Source organism: Petaurus breviceps, unplaced genomic scaffold (genome assembly GCF_028583685.1).
Source record: "Petaurus breviceps papuanus isolate PSGF00001 unplaced genomic scaffold, PetGlider_PUasm1.0 221, whole genome shotgun sequence".
Taxonomy (NCBI): Eukaryota; Metazoa; Chordata; class Mammalia; order Diprotodontia; family Petauridae; genus Petaurus; species Petaurus breviceps.
The window spans coordinates 13,007,936-13,032,507 of NW_027185877.1; positions in this window are offsets into that span (position 1 = coordinate 13,007,936).

A 24,572-nucleotide genomic window follows, 5' to 3' on the forward strand; every position below is an offset into this window, starting at 1 on the left:
AGATAGATAGATAGATAGATAGATAGATAGATAGATAGATAGATAGACAGATAGATAGATAGATGGATAGATAGATAGATGGATAGATAGATAGATGGATAGATAGATAGATGGATAGATAGATAGATGATAGATAGATATAGTTTATTTATCTTGGATACCAAGCCCTTGTCAGAGAAATTTTTTAATGTGGTCCCTTTTAGCAAAAAAATTAGGGTTTTGTTTTCTTCTATCTTTTAATCTCTCTCATCTATCTTATTTATCTTTTTCTTTTTTTATTGAATTACTTAATATGGTCACATTTCCAGTTATGAAAGTTAGGTTTACATATTCTTCCACTTGTTTCCAATCAAGTTGTGATTTTTTCCTTCATCTGCTATATATGCAGTTCTATGTTCCTTCATTTACCTTAGCTTATTCTTTTTAAAGAATTTCCATTAGCTTTCTTCTCCTCACTCCTAAAATTCCCCTCTTTGTTATCCCTTTCCCTTTGGGGTTTTATTAGTTCTTTTTTTCTTTTCTGCTTTTATCTAGTTTTATAATTTCCCCTCCTTCCTCTTTTTTTGTCTTAGTCAAATAGATCTCCCCTTTATCTCCTTTCCTTTAACTTGTCCTATTTGATTTCTTAATTTCATTTTTTTGTACCTCTTTCCAGAAAGTATTTTACTTATTTTTTTTATTTTTTATACTCTTTTTGTGATTATTGTAAACCCTCATTTTCAGGTTCATCATTGCTATAATTACCTAGTCTCTCTCTAGTCTCTATATTTTTCATGAAATCAAAATATCCAAGGCATCCATTCTGGGTTCTCCCCACATAACAGAAACTGTTGGTACTTATTTTCCCCAAATATGGAGCATGGGTTAGTAATGTTTTCTTTGTCCTCAACTGGTGCAAATTTCACAATTTTGGTGACATCTGTAGTCATCCAACTTGTCATTGGTCTAAATTTATCAATTAATTTTTTTAACTTCATACTATGTATCCATTTTTTCTCAACATACATATGTAAGTCTTTGAGCTTCTCAGTGATAGCCAATTTCAGAGGCAAGAACAGTCTGATAAGGGGTATGAGTCTTTCTATCAGGCAAACCTCTGCTAAGAAATGCAAATAGCCTCCAGTAACCATAGCTCTGCTGGTACATGAATACTACTGTAATATCATGCTGGTGGAACTGCCTGCCTCAAGTCTCTCCTTACTCTAGTTCACTCTCCATTCAATCACTAAAGTAGTTTTCCTAAAGCTTAGCTCTAATCAAAATATCCCTATTACCTTCAGAGGAAAATAAAAGATCAGAGAAAGTGTATAAGTGTGTACATACATATATAAATATACATGTATATATAATTATATATATGTATGTCTATGTATAGACATGCATATATACATGTATGCATGTATACACATACATGCATACTTTCTTTGATCCAAGTGAACAGCAAAACAGAAATCAAAGATTATATATGATACATGCAAAGTAATTTTCAGTCATGTCCAACTCTTTGTGATCACTTTTGGGGTTTTCTTGACAAAGACACTGCAGTGGTTTACAATTCATTCTCCAGCTCATTTTACAGATGAAGAAACTGAGGCAAACAGGGTTAAATGACTTGCCCAGGGACATGCAGCTAGTTTCTGAGGTCAGATTTCAACTCAGAAAGATAAATCTTCCTGACTTCAGGCCCATCTTTTTACTGTGCCACCTAGCTGCCCTTCAGTACAGATACATATACAAATATATAAACACACATACATATATATATATATATGAGTGTATATATGTGTACATATGCAGATACATAGATGATGGATCGATAGATAGACAGACACTTTCTCTGATTTCTGTTTTGCCAACAACTTAGACAAATGAGAAGGGAATCAAGCCCTGGATATATATGTATATGTGTGTGTATACACATACATACATACATATGTGTGTATACATATATGCTTGAGCCCCACCTCCTTTTCAGACTGTGATGTGATTTAAGGTGATCCAACTCTTGAAGAAGGTCAGATGAGTTATTGCTGATATTCTACACATTCAAATATGTGCCACAAGAGTAAAGGAGCTCTTCATCTGGGAGTGCTGTAAACCAGGACTAGTATCTCAATACATAAACAGAATCATGAGAGGCAAGTTCAAACTTGGATGCCCTGAAGTGAAGACATATGAAGTAATCAACTCCTCAAGTTCCTTTGATTTCTAGCGCTTGCAGTCCTAGATAGTAAACTTCCCTTAGTGAAATTGTTCTCCCTATCTCCACGATTAGACCCATTCCCAACACTTGGGTAATACAAACTAATACAGAGAGAAGTGAGGAGAACCAGGAGAACATTTCATACAACAGGAAAAACAACAAAAAACCCAAAACTCTTGGGTTGCCATTAGATCAGAGAGAAGTAGTCTTTCCTGATTGACTAAAAGGGCTTTAGATTTAATTTGGGAGTGGATCTAAGACATAGGTAATCCAAGCAGTTGGCTATTTTCTGACAATAATATTGACTACAGTCAGTATAATTAACCTTGACTTCCCTTTAATCAAGGACACTGACACTGTGAGGGTACTGCCTGGTAAGCACATGTCAATATATTCCCTCAATACAGAAGATCACTAATCAACTGGGGTGACCAAAACAAGAGCTACCACTCCTAGAATGACACCTAGATAGCCTAAGTAACTTGCCCAAGGTCATAGTAATAATGATGATGATGATGATGATGATGATGATGATGATGATGAAGTAATAGATAATGATGATAATATGAAAGATCACTAATCAGTTGATGTGATTAAATTTGGAGCTGCCTCTTCTAGAGTGACCTCTAGATAGTCTATGTGACATGTCTAAGGTCACATAGATAACAACATCATCTATATATAGTTAAGGTCTCCAAAAGCATTTTTTTTCCTCACTACTCTGTATAGTGCCAATGTTATAATTAAAGTTATTTAAAAAGTGCCAATATTATAATTATGTCCGTGTTATAGATAAGGAAGATAAAGGTCAGAAAGTAAAGTGACATGCCCATAGTCACATAGTTAGAGAAGATCAGAGCTACCAACCCAAGCTTTCTGGGAGATTGGAGCCTTTATTAGGAGTTAAACTTTTCTATCATTACTGGAAAATGCTAATAGAGAAATTAGCTTGTTTAGGGAGTCATGATGAAGCTGGTATACTAGGCTAGTATATGAAACAGATGCTTCTGACTTGATACCTGTATTGAGGTTCAGAATGGTATTCATTAATATACTTCTGGTGTATTAATGACACAAATCATCTTATTCAATGGATATTTCCTAAGTATTCCAACCTTGATTGATATTCATTGTTTCTGAACTCCATTAGCATTTACAATCTTCACAAAGACATCTTAACATTTTTTGTGCCATTGGCCCCTTGGACAAATTGGTGAAGCCTATGGAACCCTTTTTAGAATAATGCTTAAAAAATAAAGACACAAAATTTCAGTTAGAGGTTAGTAAGAATAGAGGTAATAATTTTTTCCCATCCGTACTGAACTCCTTATCTATATCAATAATTGACATTGGATCATGTTTTGTTTTGTGTTTGTTTTTTCTCTTAGGTCTGTTTCACCACCATTAGTGGCTAGTGCAATACTAGTGGGTCCTTATTAAATGTCTGTGTGACAGTGGTAAAGGCTGATTGTACCTGGATGGATGCCTCATATATACAACTTATAGAACTAAGAACTATCATTCAATTAATTAATTCACCAGTTGGAGAGTCATTCTGTTTGCCTCCAGATGGCACTAATCTTAATCCACTATCCAAGTGGTTTCATTGGAATTCAAGTTTAAAGTCTTTCCTATTAGCTATATAGTATCACCACTGCCTATCCAATGTGCTTGCTTTTAAACTCTTAGAAGACACCTTCCCATTTCCCTGTGTTTGCATGTTTTACCTCATGGGCAAGATTACAAATTTAGCCGAAGGAAAATAATTTGTAAAAATAAGAATAGTATTTATATAGTATTTTATGCTTTGCAAAACAACTTACAGATGTCATCTCATTTTATCCTCACAACAACCCTTAGGAGATAGGTGCTATTATTGTTTCTATTTTACTGATGAGGAAATTGAGATAAACCAAAGGCAATTGACTTGCCCAGGGTCACACAACTAGTAAGTATCTGAGGCCGTTTTCAATTTAGATCTTCCTAACTCAAGATGGTTCTATTCACTGTGCTACAAAGTTATATACAATGTAGTTTGTGAGGGAGGTTACTAGCAACTAGTGGAATCAGAGAAGCATTCCTATGTGACTAACAGAGAGGCTAATTTAGCTAGAAGGAGGAGAGAATGTGAGAGAAGGAGCAATATACAATGATATTGGAAAGATATGTTAGGACCTATCAGTAAAGGGCTTTAAAAGCTAAACAGATAAGTTTATATTTTATTCTTGAGGTAATAGGAAGCCAATGGAGTTGACTGAGTAGGGAGATCACATCGTCAGAGTGACACTTCTTGAAAATAAATGGCAGATCTTTATCCCCTCTAGAATCATGCAGAAACCTAGTCAGGATTGGGGTTGAACCATAGACTTCTAACCCAAAAACTCACTTCACAGTGACTCAGATGGTGACTCCTACTCTAGGAATTTCTGCTCTGATAGTGGAGTAAAATGGAATCACACAGTCCTTTTTAAATACAAAGGCAACAAACTGAACGTTCCCCAACATCTGTTTAGATTGCTTGCCCTAGGGGCAGGGTGGGGAGGAAGAAGGGTGGGGAGACTGGGAGCTGTGTTCACTTGGCAAACATCCTTGGAAGTTAGACCACATCAGAGACTGAGCTGGTTTAGAGATAAAGATGCCTCTAAGGTAGGGCTTCAGTAAATCATAACAAGAATTACTCTTTTATTGTAATGACTGACTTTACCCATTGGGGTGGTACATTTTCCTCCTTGGTCTCATAAAATACCGAAGCTGCTTACATCCAAAGACCAGCATGAATGAAAGTTTACATTTATTTCAGACCTTGTGTATTGTTGGGGTTTAAGTATTGAGAAAGCCTTTGTAATCTCAGATCTGGTTCCTTTATTTCAGAGAGTACATAGAGAATGAATCATGGTTGTTGTTTTTATAAATGTATTTTTTTTAATGGAATTTGCTAAAACATCTCTAAAAGATCAGAGCTGTTAGGCCCTGCTAGATCAAGCAAATGTGGTAGAAATTATTTCTCTAGGTTTCAGCCTGTCATATTCTTTTATGCTATCCATGTAAGCAAGATCAAAAGATGTGGGTCGGATGATAGCATCGTTCTATACAATTCTAAGGCTTCTTTCCTTATGATATTTCAGAAATTTGTTGGATAGCTAGACCCAGAGGGATTAATGCTTGGAGCAGAGCTTTTCATGGAATGCCTCAGAGATTTGTTCATGGCTTTGTGCTTTTTAACATTTTTTTTTTTTATCAATGGTATGGTCTCAAGGCCCCTCACCTTCTTGTTTATTCTGCTTTGTTTCCTTTACCAGCATGCCAATAGCTTTCTTAAAATGTGACACTCTGAACTGATACTATTTAATCTTTCCTTCTATTGCATGCCCTCCCATCCCCTATTTCTGTCTGTTGAAGTCCCTCTTTTCCTTCAAGGCCAACGTTAACTTAAGTGTGCCTGAGACTAGATCTCAAGTCCGGCTGCCTCTTCCGTTCCGAGTTTCTTTCTCTGCACTTTTATTCAACCTTCACAGAAAAATCCCCTTAATAAAAGGATTTGTTCTGTAAAACTTGGACTCAGTCAAAAGGCTGCACTTGAGGACCCAGAAGGCCACATGTGGCCTCGAGGCCTCTGGTTCCCTACCCCTGTAGCCACTAATCTCTAGCTAATTGGAGGTAAATTGGTGCCCAGCTGATGAGCCAAAGACATAAAGCCCAGTAGTTGGTAGAACGTTCTTCTCCTCTCTCCAGGTTTTTAGGACACCATTCTCTTCCTGGTTCTCCTATTCGATGACTCAATCTCAGTCTTCTTTACTATATCCTCATCCAGATCATGCCCTTTAACCCTCAGTATTTCACAGGATTCTGTTCTGGGATGTCTCCTCTTTCCCCTCTATACTACTTCACTTGATAATCTCATAATTACCATTGCTATAATGATGATTTTCAAATTTACCTATGTACTCTAACATCTCTGCTGACCTACAAGATTCCTAATCTCCATTTGCTTTTCATGAATCTCCAACTAGATGTCTAGTAGACAGCTTAAACTCAACATGTTCAAAACAGAACTACTTATCCCCACATGCACACCCCTCTCCCAACTTTCCCTGGTACTTTTCCCTGGTAACACATGCTCCCAATCACTCAGGCTTAAAAATTCCATGTCATTCTCACCTCCTCACTATCTCTCATCACTATTTTTTCCCTTGTACACCCTCCCCCACCCCACACACACACCATGTCCAATCTGTTGCTAAGGCCTATGGATTTCATTTCTGCACCATCTTTTGAATATGTCCCCTTCTCTAATTGGCACTGCCAACATTCTACCAGGCAAAGAACTGGCAGGAGTGTGCAGGAGAGGCTGGGTGCTGCTAACAAGTTATCGCCTTATGTGTAAAAGTAGGGATAAGCTGCTGGAGGAAAGAGCTCGGATGGCTAGGGAGTCAGCTGGTTTGCCTGAGAATTCTTCTGTGTCACAGCATTCAGAAGAGCAAATTAGAGGGACTCATGTGGTCCAGGAGCAAGCTACTGTTCATATAGCTAAAAGGAAGCAAAAAACTAGCAGAAGGAATGTGCATGAAGCTTTTGTACAGGCTGGGCAGAGTTGCACTGACAGCATCCAAGAAAATGTGTGTGAGGAGAATGGAGCAAGGTTAGATGAGGAGTCTTCTAATGTAGAAGCTCTCCCCAAACGAAGAAGAAGACAGGAGAACCACTGGGGCAAAACAGAGTCCAGGGAGATAATTGAGGATTTCACTCAACAGGAGATCACTGATATATTGAGTAGACTCACCCAAAGAATGGGGCAGTCTTTAGTGTCTTGGATTTTAAGAATCACTGATGAAGGTGCCGGAGGAATAACACTGGACAATGAGGACTGCTTAAAATTCATAAGTATCAGTCAAAATCATTTTGTACACCAAGCTTTTAGGGATCACCATATGCAAGGAGGTAACAACAAAACTAATCAGCTAGCTTTAGCTGCAGAGGGATGCAAAAAGTAATATCCTACTGAATCCATGTGGCCTAGGGGAGACAGACCCTGGTACTCACTGTATGAGAAAGCTAAAGGAGGAGGTAATGAAAACTGCTATCATGATTGGAGATGCAAATGCATATTATGATACCTCCCTAGGAGTTCCTCATAGAAACATCATAGTGAAGACGGCTCCTCCTGCATATAAGCAACTAATTCTGACTCTATTAATTGGAGAAATAGGGCACCCTCTTTCAGAGGTGCTGGATAAGATTTCACAATTAAGCGATTTAGGGGAATGGGAAAAAGACAAATTGCCTTGAGAGAGGAGTAAACAGCCAGAGGATTCAGAGACAAAATAGACCAACAAGAAGGGAATTGTTTACTGCTCTATTGAGAGCAGGGGTGGACTTTAGAAGAATAGATGGTATTCCAACTGAAGAGCTGCATAAGCTGTACCAAGAAAAGGTACTTAGCATTAGAATGAATAGGGAAGCAGGAACCACCCCTGCAGGTACTTCTGAATCTGAATCTTTGTATCCAAGTTTGCCCCACCTTCAGGGGGAATAGGAGATAGGCCAAGCCCCAGCCCAGATAAAAGCAATATGCAGAAGACATTGCAGACCAAATATTGCTTTAACAATATATTGGAAGAATGGATCAACTACTGTGACTAGGGCACTGCTTGATACTGGGGCTGAGGCCACACTTAGCTATGGAAACCCTGAGAAGTTTAAACATGGAACTCCTATTACCATCACAGGTCTAGGAGGGGCTGAAATATCAGCTAGACAAGTTAAAATAACAGTGAAAATTGGGCAGTTACCTAAGAAAGAATATACTGTGGTTGTTGTACCCATTCCTGAATACATCATTGGAATAGATGTATTGAGAGGCATGACTCTGAATTTACCTGAAGGGAGATACCAATTTGCTGTGAGGAAGATAGGAATTAATAGAGTTTTAGTGGGAAAACTAAAAATGGACCCAATCACTTTACTTGAACCTTCTGAAGTAATTACTTTAAAACAGTATCGTGTGCCAGGTGGGCAAGATGAAATTACCACTACTATAAAGGAATATGTTGAAGCAGGAGTGTTAGTCCCTACAACCACAAGATGGAATAATCCTGTCTGGACAGTAAGAAAATCAGATGGGCCATGGAGAATGACTGTGGATTATAGACAGTTGATTAAGGTGACTCCTTCTTTATATGCTGCTGTTCCAGATACCATCACCTTAATAGAAAGGATCCAGAAATATGATGGGACTTGGTATGCAGTTATTGACTTGGCAAATGCCTTCTTCACCATCCCAATAGACCCTAAACAATGGGACCAATTCTCTTTCACTTGGCAGGGTAGACAATATACTTTCACCCGCTTGCCACAAGGATACATACATAGCCCCACTATTTGTCACAGGATTGTGGCTGAACAGTTGGATGAATTAAATCTACCTGGTGTACAGCTTATCCACTACATTGATGATATCATGATACAGGGAAAAGATGCAAAAGAAGTGTAAAGGAATTTGACCCTTCTAATTGAGCATATGAAAAGTAAAGGGTGGGAAATTAACCCTGCAAAGGTTCAAGGACCAGCTCAAAATGTGAAATTTTTTGGTATACAATGGAACAAGGGGCTACAGGAGATTCTTCCTCAAGCCTGACAAAAGATTCAGGATTTTCCTACCCCTACCAATAAGAAGGAGGCCCACAAGTTCATAGGATTGTTTGGATACTGGAGGCACCACACCTATGTACTCTAACCTCTCTGCTGACCTACAAGATTTCTAATCTCCATTTGCTTTTCATGAATCTCCAACTAGATGTCTAGTAGACAGCTTAAACTCAACATGTTCAAAACAGAACTAATTATCTCAACATGCACACCCCTCTCCCAACTTTCCCTGGTACTTTTCCCTGGTAACTCATGCTTCCAATCACTCCGGCTTAAAATTTAGGTGTCATTCTCACCTCCTCACTATCTCTCCTCATTATCTTCTCCCTTGTACACCCTCCCCCGCCCCCCACACACACCATTTCCAATCTGTTGCTAAGGCCTATCGATTTCATTTCTGCAATATCTTTTGAATATATTCCCTTCTCTACTTGGCACTGCCACCATTCTAGTCCAGGCCCTCATCACTTCACATTTCTTACCACTCCAATTCATTTTCCATACAACCACAAAAGTGATTGTCTTAAAGCACAGGTCCAACCATGTCCGACTCAATAAACTCCAATGGCTTCCTATCACCTCCAAGATTAAGTATAACATTTTCTATAAGACCTTCATAACCTTACTGCCTCCTACCTTTCCAGTCTTATACACACTACATATTCTTCCATAGAGTAACTGGCCTTCCAGCTATTTCATAAATGAGAGAGACATTCCATCTCTCCATTCTGGGAATTATCTCTGGCTACCATGCATGTCTGGAAAGCTCTCTCCCTTTAGCTCTACCTATTAATTTTTCTGGCTTCCTTTAAGTTCCAACTAAAATCTCTTCCATAGGAAACCTTTCCCAAACCCTCATAGTTCTTGTGTTTTCCCTCTTTTAATAATTTCATATTCATCCTATATGTGTTTACTTCTTGTTTTTCCCGTTAGATTGTGAGCCCCTTCAAGGCAAGGACTGTCTGTTTCCTCTTTTTGTATTCCTGGTGTTTAGCACAGTGCCTGGCATGTAATAAATTTAATAGGCATTTAATAAATGCTTATTGACTGACTGACAGATAATAATATCCAACAGAGTCTGTGTGCCATTCAATATAAATCCAAAGGAATGGTACTTGACTGAGATAAGATATCAAAGATCCTGAAGCATGAAACACATGGATTACCCTTGCATACATGTGCTCTGGTCACACAAGATCCATATTTTTGCGACCCTAATTTATCATCTCTACACATAAGCACAGCTCCCACATATTGCATATCAATTTGTGGAAGTAAGTGTCCTAGTTTTGTTTTGTCTTGTTTGGGGGAGGGGAAACAGGGTAGATAGTTTGCTTCAACTTTTCTTACTATGTTATTTGGTTGAAAGTCTTCATTTCAACCTAAATGTTTCCTCTAGCTGACTGGAGAAAGAGGTAAGCACATTGAGAGGGGTATAGAAGGAATAGAACATGAATGAATATATCTAGATCCACAGATTTTTAACTTGGTAAATCTATTTTAGGGACTCCAAATGGGAGAAGGGGTGCCCCTTGATGTGCATAGGAAAAGGGAACAAAAAAGATCAAATAAATCATTGACTCAAACTTAGGAACAAAATCCTGAGTAGTTAAGTAATGAACAGTGGTCAGAGGTTGGCCCATTCACAGATGATTCACAGACATCCTATTTTAGCTGCATATAGTGTAAATGGTTTTGAGGAAACCTTTTGAGAGACCGACAATATAATTAGGTTGGCAATTAGGGAAAGCCTGTGTAACATAACTGAAAAACATCCATATCAATATTTATGAAACAACCATTCTAAGTGAAATATAATATGAAAATCTTGATAATATTATTATCTATCTAAGTGAAAAGACTGCCTGACACATAGTGAATGTAGCAGTGGTATATAGGATCGATTTATGAGGGGAAATATTGGAGTCCAGGAGTCCAAGTGTGTCTTCCTATAAACAAAAATAGAAAAGGATGAGCAAGAGAGTTGACAGGCTCCAAAGGCTGATGACACGATATCAGGGAGAAGGAATCCTAGGTTCTAGTACCTGCTCACTATTTACATCTGTGGTTCGTGGGCACTTTATTTGTAAAATAAGGATACAAAAGAGAATAATGACATTATCATCCTAATATTAGGGAACTGGACCAAATAATTTCCCAAAGTTCTTTTTAAAATCATGGGACTGTAGAGTTAGGTCCATAGAGATCATTGATTTCAACCCCCGTACTTTACAAATGAGGAAACTGAGTCTCCCAAAAAAGAAGTGATTTGCCCAGAATTACTCAGAAAATCACTGGAAGAGCCAGGATTTAAACCCTGGTGTACCCCTGGCTCCTAATCTCTCCTTGTCTCCCAATGCATCTCTGACTCCTAAACCAGTACTCCTTTCACCATATTCTAATGGGGATGGAGGCAATCCCAATTCTTATTCTGGCTTTGCTATTAGCTTTGTTCCAGCTCTTGTCCTGTCTTTGCTGTACTAACTTGATCAAATCACTTAACCTCCCTGGACATATTGCTTCACTTGTAAAATATGTTATGTGCCCAAATGCATCATTATAAATCTATTGCTACTCATGGGGAACCTATTTCAAGTGCAATGGAAAGTCAGTAATATCATCTTTGTACAGGAAAGATCACATTGTTATTACTCTGTCAAGGCAGAAAATTGCTAGTCCACAAATGCTAAATCAATGAACCTTCTTATCCCTAAGATCTTCTCTCTTTTCTGTTGCAGCTGCGGTGAAAAATGCCAAGAAGAGTGTGGTGTGTGCATGTTAGGAGCCGTGTACTCAAGCCAAACTGGTCTCTGCTCATTCTTTTCTGAAATTTCTATGTCATTTTGGCTTCTGCCTTTGTTCACACAATTTCCCCTCCCTGGAATGTCCTCCCCTCCTCCTTCCAAATATCTAAATCTTACCCTTCTTTCAATTTCAGTGATGACTTCCTCACCCACTCCAGTCTTTAATAAGTCGCCACATATGAATTTGCACAACATTAGTTTAATTACAGTAACATTCCTTTGGCATCTAGTACGTGTTTCCTTGTATTATATCTTTTTAAGAACATACCTTGGCTTAATGACAAGCTTCTTTAGGGCAAAAGATGTCTTCTAAACCTATGGTGATCCCAAATCAAGGTATGTGATTTGTTAAAATGATTCTCCTTTTGCAAAGCTTTGTTAAAAGCATACTTTCTTGAAAAACTGTAGAAAACAAGAATAATAATCCCAACACCAGGCAAAGCATGATTATAGTGACCAAGATTGGCCTTGAAAAAAAAATGAAAATATGTCTCTCTCCTTTATTTTTAGAGGTAGGAGACTATGGGTATGGGATATTGCTTATACTATCATACTTGATTGATGTGTTGATTAGTGTTTTGAACCGTTTCTATAATGTTTTAAAAATTTTTTGTTACTAGAAATGTCTTGCTGTGTAGGGAAAGGAGAGGAATATATTAGAAAAGAATTGATGTAAAGCAAAAGATAATAAATTACAAATTTTTAAAATTTCCCTTTCTTGTTGAGGACTACAGGAATAGAATGTAGTATATATGGCACAATCATTGTGTTAGTTTGTTGATTTTATTTAATTTTCTTTTTATAAGGAAGAATAAAGTTAGGACAGATCAGGAAATCACAGTAGTATGAAAATAAAAATTAAGCATAGACTCTTGCTCCAAATTCCAAAATAAATGACATAAAATAATTTTTTTAAGTGGAAACAAACCCAAGATGCATAATTATCATGCTTTTATCTGTTTATATCCCCAGAAGGTAGCACAGTCTCCTGTATACCAGTATTTTCAAATAGAAGAAGATCCCTGTTAGCTGCATGTAGACTTAGAAAACCACAAATTAGCATTACATGAGAATGATATATTATTATTAATATATTAAATACTTGACAGCAATCAAGATTAGGAGGAAAGCAGAAAATTGGTAGAAAATTTTTATAGATACTTTCTTGGATAAAGATTTCATATCTCAAATATATAGAGAGCTTTGTCAAATTTATGAGAATATGAGTCCTTGCCCAATTGATAAATGGCCAAAGGATATGAACAAGCAGTTTTGGGAAGAATCAATCAAAGGTATATGAAAAAAATGCTCTACTAATTGATTTGTTAATATTCAAGTACTTCAATTATGTCTGCCTCTTTTTGACACTGTTTGGGATTTTCTCAGCTAAGATATTGAAGTGGTTTGCCATTTCCTTTTCCTTAAGGCATTAGGATTAAGGCAAACAGAGGTTAAGCGACTTGCCCACAGTCAAACAGCTAGTAAGTTCCTGAGACCAGATTTGAGCTAAGGTTTTCCTGACTCCAGACCCATTACTCTATCCATTGCACAATCCAGCTGACATTATTGATTGGAGAAATGCAAATTAAAACAACTTTGAGATGCCATCTCACACCAATAAAATTGGCTAATATGACAGAAAAGGAAAATGACAAATGTTGGAGTAGGCGTGGGAAAATCGTGGGAAAATACACTGCTGCTGGAACTGTGAACTAATCCAACCATTTTGGAGAGCAAGGTAGAATTTATGCCCAAAGATTTATGAAATTGTGTGTACGCTTTGACCCAGAAATACCACTATTAGGTCTGTTTCCCAAGGCGATTAGGGAAAAAGGAAAACAACCTATATGTTCTAAAATATTTACAGTAGCTCTCTTTGTGGTGGCAAAGTACTGGAAATTGAGGGTATGTCCATCAATTGGGGAATGGCTAAATAAATTGAAATGTATGATTGTGATAGAGTACTACCATGCAAGTTAATTTTAGGAAAACATGGAAAGACTTGTATGAAATAACAAATAGTGAAATGAACAAAAACAAGAGAATGTTACATATGGTAACAGCAAGATTGTTTAAAGAGTAAATGTGACTGACAGCTAGTTTGAGTTATGAATATTCAAATCAATTAAAAAGGACACACGAAAAAAATTCTATCCACCTCCAGAGAAAAAACTGATATGTGGAACTATATATTGTACAGTTTCACACATGTATCTATGTTAAATGTTAACTTTCTCTAATGCAGGGTCAGGGGGAGCGAGGGAAACAGTTTGGAACTCAAATGGAACAAAAAAAAAAACCTTTCAAATTATGTTATAGTTTCCTTTATTTCTAAAAACATTTCCCAATTACATTTTAATATGATTCCCGCATTAAGAGTTTGAAGACAGAATTTGGCCTCTAGATGACAAACCTGACATCCCTGGTGTACATAGTATTCAGTGACCAGGACCCAGTATTATTATTAGTGGTAGTAGTAGCGATAATATTGATAAAGGATTATTCTGTCTCTCAGCTCCTATACAGAATTCTGTATGTCTCCTTTATGACCTGCAGAGACTTTCATTATTATCTGAAAATTTTGTTATTCCTGAAACAGTGGCATACAAAGAAGTAGCCTAAGTAGGGACATTCAGATTTACTGAAGTTTTTCACAAGCCCATGAAAAGCTTCAACTTTCCCCCTGCTTGGCTTAAATTGAACTTATCAGTATTTTGATCTGACGAAGGGATCCCTGACAAAAAAAAAGACCATGTGTTTTCTCTGAATGTTACAGAATAAAGATTCCACAACACCTATACCTTTTTCATAGCTAGGCGTTGATGAAATAATTTGGTCAAGTAGCAGGATGCTTTGTTACCATGTAATCATAGCATGCAGCAAAGCTGCTTGCCTCTCCTCATCTGTTTGTCTGTAACATTTATGGAGTTGTGTAACATGCAGATGGTACATGGTAATCAAAATTATGACTTTTACTCAGACCACATTGTTCTGTTTCTGGAAATTAATTCCAAATGTTTTGAAGAATGCTGCTCTGCAGTGTTTTCATCTAAGGCATAGCTGGCAGTATTTGCAGCTAATCCTTAGTTGTACCTATATCTATGATCATCTATCACGGCATTTGGTTGCAGGACTTTATTAGCAAGCAGCTATATTTGTAGTAAAATCTAACCTAATACAAGTTTAGAGTTTGAGTGCTGAAGGCACAAAGGGAGAAAATGCTAAAATTCATGTCTAGAGCTTCCTAAAAGTCACAGTAATTAAAGTACAGCAGGTTGCAATTATTCCAGGAAAAAAAAGCAAAATGCCCCCAAAATACTGATGTGGTTGTCCAAAGTACTGTTCACATTAATCCAAATTAGCTTGGACAGATATGAAATCCTTCTGTGGACTCAAAACTAGTTTGAAGTCTATAAACACAGAGGAAAGGGAGTAGAATTAACTGGAAAAAGGACAGGACTTGGAGGCACTGGTGCATTCCTAATTCTGCCATTGACTAACAGGGTGACCTTTGGCAATTGGCTTAACTTCTCTATGACTCAAATTTCCAAACTACAAAACAAGATAATGATACTTAACTTCAGTGGTCCAAAAAATTGTACACAAAAAGTTAGTTACTGATGCCAAAATTGGCCCTGTTGTCCAACTCACTTCCCACTCCTGTGGACACTGCCACCCACACCCCCATTTTTTTCCATTTTAGGTCTTTCTATATAGGCACAGATAAGTGCCTGTACACAGGTGCCTGTGTGAAGCTGCACTGGGAATTGGAAAGGGTACTTGAGTTGGAGTCATAATATCTTAGTTCAAGTGTATGGCCTTGGGAAAATCATTTAACCTCTCTAAGATTTAGTTTTCTCTTCTATAAAATGGAAATTAGATTTCCCTATCTACTTTATATTATTACTAGAATGGTAGTATCTATAAAAAGCTATATAAATATAATAAGAATCAATGTGGGATTGTGGTTAAGAGGTCTGACCTTAGGGTCAGGAAGACTTCAGTTTACAACTTGCTGACCAACATAATATAGGCTGCATGATCCTGGGCAAGTACCCTCACCACAGGCAACTATCTGAAATTTTAAATTGTAGAGCACATCTTGATCTGCATTGATAGAGGGAATTTCCTCATAGGCATTTCCCTATGTGAATGAAATCAAAAGTCTGTGTGTGTGTGTGTGTGTGAAATTATTATGCCTTTTCAGACTTGGCAAAAATTTAATTTTTAAAACTGTTTTGACATTTATAATATTCTTTCCCACACAACTCCTGATTCCCCAAGTTTATTTTTATGATGTCCTTTCCAAAGTTTACTTTTGATCTCATCTTCCAAAAAGTGCCTTAAAAAATAAAAGGTACCTGGTTATTAAAATATTTGTTTGGGAATCATTTTCAAGTATGACTTCAAAGAAAAGCAAAAAATAAAGGAGTTGCTATCATTTCCCTTCAATGGAACTTCAGAGTGTCATATATAGAAAATCAAGAGTACCTGCATATTTATCAGTCCACTTAGTAGGTTAAACAAACTTTCCAGATCACAGTGTGAGAACAGTATAAAGGTCTGAAATTAAGAATGTAACTGGGCAAAGGTCACCTAGCATAGTTCATACTTGTTCAGTCATTTTTCAATCATGTCTGACTATGTGACACCATGTGTGGTTATTTCAGGACAAAGATACTGGACTGGAGATAAGTCTTCATGAATCCAAGACTGGCACTAAATCCACTGCATTGCCTATCTGCCCTAGTGTTTTTGTTCAGTCATGTCTGACTCTTTGTATTTTCTTGACAAAGATACTGGAATGGTTTGCTGTTTCCTTTTCCAGCTCATTTTATAAAGGAGGAAATGGAGGCAAAGTTAAGTGACTTGCTTAGGGTCATACTGCTAGCATTTATTAATAAAAAGAGGTTGGTGGCACTCTTGAATGCCAAAGTCCCCTCATGGTGGTGGACTCATGTAATGGTAATGGTAATTTGAAGATCTTCCCTGCCCCTTAAAAGGCCAAATGTAATCACATGGAGCCCATAGGGGGAGGAGCTTGCTGAAAGGGTGGAATAGGAAGTGTGGAGCAGGAAGGAGCAAGTGAGTCAGAATAGCTGGGAGCAAGCAGCATGGAGGCAGACCAGCTAGAGTGAGAGAGAGGCATTTTTGCTTAAGAGGACCTGTTTTGTTTTGAAGGGAAGGCTTGGGAATATTGATGCTTACTGCATTGGTTATGTGTACCAACTTCTTGATTTCTATTATGGATTTGGCTTTCTGTTATTTGAATACATGTTTTGGTTTTTCAAAAAATGTTTTGTCTTCCATGTGGAAAGTCTGTTACATTTTGTGATTCACAACTATACCAGCTGCTGTGGGTGCTGTGAATATTGCATTGGTATTATAGCTCACAGTTTATGTGCTCTTGGAAAAGTGAATGTTCCTGAGGGTGACAGTCAATTCTGACTGGCTAACAATTAATGAGAAAATTTACAATGAAAGAAGAGTTATATTCCAATAAGGGTCTTGGGGTATGTGACTTGGATCACCTAAGTCTTAGTCAAAGAGATTTATCAATTTCTTTATCACTTGTCTGACATAAGGGAGAATCAACACTTTCCCATACCTGACTGAACAACACAATAAGCAGGAATCCATCCATTAACCCTGACTTAGGATTTTTTTTTACACTCTGATTAAGTCTTAGCCTGGGTAAGTCTTTGCCCAAGATTTCTGGATAAGGAAGTAGAAAAGGGGGGAAACTCTTATCCTGATTCAATAAGTACTTATTAATACCAGAGATAAATAGTCATTTCTCTCACTAAATAAGACATCCATTTTCTCATTTGGCAGGTAAGTAGCAAGAGGAAAACATTTGGAAAGGTGATTTCAAAAGAAAACTACTAGATATTAGAAAGCAAAAATTGAATACAAACTTTCAATATGATATGGAAGCCATTTCTTATTATGTATGAGATTGTGCTACATGGAGTATATTGATACTAATTACCAAATTATTCTGCTTAAATTTCAGAATATTAAGAATGGGGGAGGTCAGGTAGCACAGTGAGTAAGAGCACCGGCCCCAGAGTCAGGATGACCTGGGATCGAATCTGAGCTCAGATACTTACCACCACACCCAGAAATAACTGGCCATGTAACCTTGAGCAAGTTACTTGACCCCAATTGCTTAAAAAAAAGAAGAAAAAAAAGAATATGAAGAATGAATGAAAAACTGAGTAACTGGCATGCACACACATACAAAAATAGAAATGGGGTAGGTGTAATGAATTCTCTTTTGGATGTGTTGAGTTCAAGATGTATCAGAGAAGCAGCCCAGAGATAGCAGTAGGAAGAGGGCTTGCAAGAGTTTGGTAAATATGCATTTAAGCCTTGCTTATGAAAAATGTTAGCTATGTGACTTTGGCAAGTCATTGTCAAGAACTTGCTCTTACTGTCTAACGTAGCCCTCTAATACTATAAATTGCAAAATTTTGTTGATATAAATTGCTGGAGGGAATTTCCTCACTGGAAGATACTACACTGATAAGATCACAGGTCAGATCATATACAAACATACATATATAACATGATATATATGTTATATATAATATTATTAATATATTATACATTTCTATTCCATATAAATAATATATTGTATAGAATATGTTACAAATAACATATCATATAGAATATCATATATTTTATATTTATATATATATATACACATATATATGTGTGTGCGTGTGTGTGTGTGTGTGTGTGTGTGTATAAAATATCTGGCAAAGGGAACTCCCATGCCCAAATAATAATAAATACCTGAGAAGTCCTGTCCTACCACAAATGGAGTACTAGACTTGGAATTTGGATTCTAACATTTTTTCAGAGTTTCAGTTTCCTCTTCTGAAAAGTGGTATAATAATACTTTCATTACCCAACTCACAAGGCTGTTGTGAAAACAGCACTTTGCTAACTCTACAGTGTTATGTAAATGTAAGTTTATTAGACTGTTGAATTCATGTTATATCTTGTAAAGACATCATATTCTCACTGTTTCTTTAGGAACACGTTGAGAGGTACTGGTGCCCATTTATGTGATATCGCTATATGTGGGCTGGGGGTTGGGAAAGCTGGGTATGAGTTCATATATATATATAGTTATATGTGTATATATGTAAATATATATAAACATATAATTTCATATGCTTTTATTTCATATTCCCATCACCCCAGAAAAGAACCTTGAGGAAATTCTCTAAAAGCTTTAATCTAACTCACATTTTACTCCAAAGGGATTAATAAGTGTCTCTCTAGAACATTAAATGTGCAAGGAGAAGGGGAAAGGAATAAGCATTTTTTAATGTAACAGACACTATATTAAGTCCTTTAAAATATTAATTCATTTGTACAAATGAGATTTCAGACATGGAAAAACTATTAATATGCTTCACCACAAAAAAATACTTAAAGCACATATTGACATATTAATAGATATTTAAAACACAAAAGAATAATTAACTCACATTGTTCTCATCCAGTACAAAGAATGGAGCTCAGGCATGCAAAAGTTCCACAGAAGCCCCACAAACAAAATTTAAAAAATACAAGATATATTCAAAGGATTTGTAGAAACCCAGCAATGTGTACAAAATATATGTCACCCATCCTCTCTATTAAACTCTCTTGGGAGGTAAAGACTCATTGGAGACAAATGGGACCGATGAACAGATTTTCCCTTTCATCTCAGGCTGAGCAGTAATTTCATGGTCTGAGTTTTCCCACTAGCTAGGTCTTAGCTTAGGCTTTCAGGTTTCAGGCTGATCTAGTCGAAGGCTCTTCCAAAAAGTAACATAGTTGCAGTAAGAACCTCCTATCAATTGTTAGTTGGCATTTAAGTTCTGAACTCTCTAGTTCACCAGGTAGATCACAATACTACAAACATCATTTTCAAGACTGTTGTTTAGTTGCTATCAAGTGTGTGGATGTCATATCATAGCTGCTATTGGGGAAGAAAAGAAATTCCATCTCTATTGGGAAGTTCAAGGAGTAACAAGTCACATATTCAGAAGGGGAGGAAGGAGAGAAGGAAAGAGGGAGATAGGAAGAGAGAGATAGAGATAGGCAGAGAGACAGAGGCAGAGAGAGAGAAACTAACTCTGACCTCTTCCTTTCAGGCTAAGTAGGAGACCTCTCAGTCTCTTTGGCAGAGCTCTCCTTGGTTACATGGAGGAACATGTGTCACTGAAAATGGTTCAGGCACATGCTCTGTCCCACCACTTTGTTACATAGGTAGTTTAAAAGGAGAAGAGAAGGCTGAAGGGAAGCATAATGGCTGTCTTCAAGTATTTGAACGACTCTCAGACAGAAAAAGGTTAAACATTCTCTTTGACCCAGAGGACAAAAATGGGTAGAAGTTGCAAAGAAGCAGATTTAGGCTTGAAGTCAGGAAAAAAAACTATTTAACAATTAGAGTTATTAAAAAAAAAACCTACTTCAAGAGGGGGTGGATTCCTGTCATTGGAGATTATCAAGAAAATTTTAGATAACTACTTATCAGATATGTTATTTATAACATAGATTCTTTTTAGGTATGGATTGGGCTACATGGCTGTTGAGGTCCCTGCCAACTTCTAACTTCTGTGGTCTTCTGATTCTGTGAAAAGGATCTTTCTCTGTCTCTGCCTCTCTTTCTTATATCTCTCTTTTGCTGTCTCTGTGTCTCTCTGTCACTCTCTGTCTCTTTTTCCTGCTCCAATTCTCCCTGTTGCTGGCTCTAGTCCTTCCTGCTTTTCCCCAATCACGCAAAGATGATTTAAGGATGGGATGTAATATTGAGGTTTAAAAAATTTCAGGCATATAAACACTTAAGTAGTCACTTTAAGTAAAATTCTGGTAAAAAACCTTATGTTGTCATGCTGTAAGGGTTATGGAATTTAATGATCTTCCATGCCCCATTGGACTTGCTGACATAGCAGGAAGGGGCGGAGCAAGAGGAAGCGGAAGCCAAGCTAGAGTTCCTGTGGTGGCTAGCAGTGGCAGTGACAGTGGCAGCAACAGCAGAGGCAGCAGCAGCGGCAGCACGAAGCCCTTTTTGAGTCAGCCAGAATTTCTGCTAAGGACTCCTGCTGAGGACTGCCAGGGGCCAGAGCTGCTGGGAGAATGCTTCCTGGACACTGGATGGTTGCTGTGAGTGGGGAGAGGAGGACCTTTGCCTGAGGTAGCCTGTTCTGTTTTAAAGGCTTGAGAATGTGGGTACTTTCTACTTTATCTACATGTGCCAATTTCATAACTACCCTGATGGCTTTCACTTTCTGGTTTTGGGACTCAGTCTTTTGGTATTTTAATAAATTTTCTAGCTTATTCCCCCATATAGCAACCCTGATGTATTTTGTGATTGATAATTACGTCAGCATATCTGTAATTTCCATAGGCATTGTGAATATGGCATTGCTGATACACATGCCTGTCATGAAAACAAGAGTTGAAGTTCTCAAACATGGCACATGAGCATGCCTAAATATTAATGATGTGCAGAGGGAAATTATCAAGGAATTATCAAAGAAAAAAAGATGTACATACATAGTTTATTATTTTTCAAGAATAGAATCATAGACTCTTAGCTAATTTAATTTTTTGCATTTAGCAAGACAAAAGAACCAGGAGGAATGAAAAAATAAATTATGACAACATCTTGATTAAAGACTTAATTAAACTTACCATTTTGAAAATAAATAGGAACATAGCTTAAAACACTCTGAAAACTCATTTTTTTTTCTCATGATATAATGCCTAATTGCCTTTTTCTGAGCCTTCCTGATTCCAATAGCAATTCCAGGTAATACTATATCAATTTCGACTGAGAACAGATTGAGCATTAATCCTAGTTTAGGGAAGTCTACAAAGGTAACTAAAAACATACTTTTTTTTAGGTTATACACGTAAAATCATATTTACACATTAATCATATTGTGAAAGAAGAATCAGAAAAAAGGGGGGAAAACCAGAAGAAAGAAAAAACAAAAAAAAAAGTAAAAATAGTATGCTTCGATCTCCATTCAGTCTCCATGATTATTTCTCTGGATGATGATTGCATTTTCAAAAGACTTGTGTAATTTTCTTGGATCGTTGTATTTCTGAGGAGAGCTAAGTCTACCACAGTTATCATTGCATAATGCTACTGCTACTATGTACAATGTTCTCCTGCTTCTGTTCATTTAACCCAGCATTAGCTCATGTTAATTCTTTACAAGGCTTTTTTTTTCCTGAAATCTGCCTGCTTATAATTTCTTATAGTACAATAGTATTACATTATATTCACATACCACAGATTGTTCACTCATTCTTCATTTTATGGGCAACACCTTAATTTCCAATTCTTTGCCACCACAAAAAGAGTTGCTATAAATATTTTTGTACATGTAGATATTTCCCCCCTTTTCATAATATCTTTTGGATTCAGACCAAGTGGCATTGCTGGATCAAAGATTATACACAGTTTGGTTGCCCTTAAGGCAAAGTTCCAAATTGCTCTCTAGAATGGTTGGGTCAATACACAATTAGCTCACAAATCCACCAACATTATTAGTGTTCCAATTTTCCCACATCTTCTCCAATATTTAGCATTTTTCTTTTCTGCCTTATTAGTCAATATGATAGGCATGAAGAGGTACATCAAAGTTTTAATTTGCATTTCTCTAATCAATAGTGATTTGAAGCATTTTTTCCTATAACTGCAGAAAGCTTTAATTTCTTCATCTACAAACTGTCTGTTCATATCCTTTGAGCATTTATCATTTGGGGAATTACAAATTTGACTCATATCTCTATATACTTGTAATGGCAAGCAAAGAAGTACTTAGCACCTTGTTTCAGATATTTAATTATTTAGTCCCTTGTTTCAGTTCAAGTTTCTTTTTAGCCTTGCCCATGATTATATTAAGTATTTGTTAAGAAACAGAACTTGTGAAACCCACAGTGGGAGGAACTTGCTGATGCAACAGGAAGGGGTGGAACAAGGAGGACCTTTTGACCATATATAAGGAGAAGCCCAAGCTGGAAGACTGCAGAACTGAAAAGGGGAATGGTTGTGGAGGCCAGGCACTTTATTTATCTATTCTGACTTTATCTGTACAGAAGCCCTGGGACCTTACTGGAGGCTCTGAAAGAGGATTTTCTATTTATCTGTTTACAGAAGTCCTGGAGGAGGGTTTCAGAGGTCCCAGGATTTTACTGATGATTGTAACAGCAAGCACCCCAGCATCCCCAGGGGCTAGCTGCCAACACAGGTTCTTAGATCTGCTTTTCTAAAGGAAAGCAACTCAAAATGGGTTAACAAGCTTATGTTAATCAATCAAACATATAGGACAGCACCCCAAACTTCAGAGCATACAGACAGAAGTTACAAGACAGAGAAATAGATCAAGCAGACAGGCTTCCAAACTGTCCAACCATTACATCCATACCAAATCACAGTTACCAGAGAAGGAAGCATCAACATCTGGGTTTTCAAAGCAGGGGGCTGCCCAGAGTCTCGTCTGGTCAAGTCACACAACACTTCTCAAAGTGAGCCCCAAATTAAGCCTCACATCAGAGATTATGTAGCCTTCTCCTGGGTCAGAGAATATAACCACCCTCTTGACCCACTGCCCAATCACAAAGCATCAAAGGGTGGGCATTCCTGAAAACCAAGCCTCTTGCCACAGGCTCCATATGACCACATTCAGCCTATTAGGGGGCAGAGTATATTTTCAAATCAAGGAAGGTTCTCAGAGTCTCTTAAGCCTATCAAAGGGCCTAGGGGCAGGGAAGATCTTTAAATCTGCATTTCCATTACAATGATTTGTATTGAACTCTAGGACCTTGTTTGTGGGTCTCATTGATTTTATAGGCAGAAAGTAAATTGATGATGGTGCTGGTGATGTGTATGAATGTAATTTTGGCTCTGTTAAGCTTTGTCTTCCCAGAAACAGAAACTGTGAAGGACTTGAGGTTGACTGGACACTGTGAGCTTCAATATGGAATGGGAACTGGATGAGGAACTGGACAAGGAACTGGATGAGGAGCTGAGAGCTGCCTACCTTTGAATCCATGTGAAAGTTGGGTAAATTCAGGCAAAAGCTGGGATCATGGAAGAGGAACCATGGAACTGAGAGCCAGCCTTGAGTCAAAATGAAAAGACCTCTCCTTGGGTACTTTAATGCTGACTGAGGAGATCATGATTTACTGTGGCCTGGGGTGTGAGGAAGAGAACTTTGTACTGTATACCTTGTACTTCTTAAGGATGATTGAGGTAAGGACTTACTGAATGATATCTTTTGTTTAAAACTATGTGGACACTTTGGTGAAAACTATGTGGCCACTTTAGTGATAAGTTGTTATGCTATAACATTATGAATGCTGTACTTTGGTTTCTGTGAATGTTTTGTCTTAGTTTATTGCTGAACAAATAGAGAATTCACCATATTATGTGATCAGAACCTCAAAGCCATTCACAGAGGCAGTCCTCTGGAGTCAAAGCTCATGCTTGGCTTTACAATATTCAAAATATGATGCCATTATCAGAAAAAACGTAAAACATGTTTCCCAGATTTCTGCTTTCCTCCTTACCTTGGTGGCATTGGCTTTGTTTGTGCAAAAACTTTTTAGTTTAAAGTAATCAAAATTATCCATTTTTCATATCATAATATTCACTTTCTATTGTTTGGTCATAAATTCTTCTCTTCTCCATAGAAATGACAGGTAAATTATTCATTGCTCTCCTAATTTGCTTATGATATAACTCTTTATGTCTAAATTGTGTACCCATTTCTACCCTATCTTGGTATATGGTGTGACATATTGGTTTATGCCTAGTTTCTGCCATATTGTTTTCCAGTTTTCCCAGCAGTTTTTGTCATGTAGTGAGTTTTATCCCAGAATCTGTAGTTTTTGGATTTATT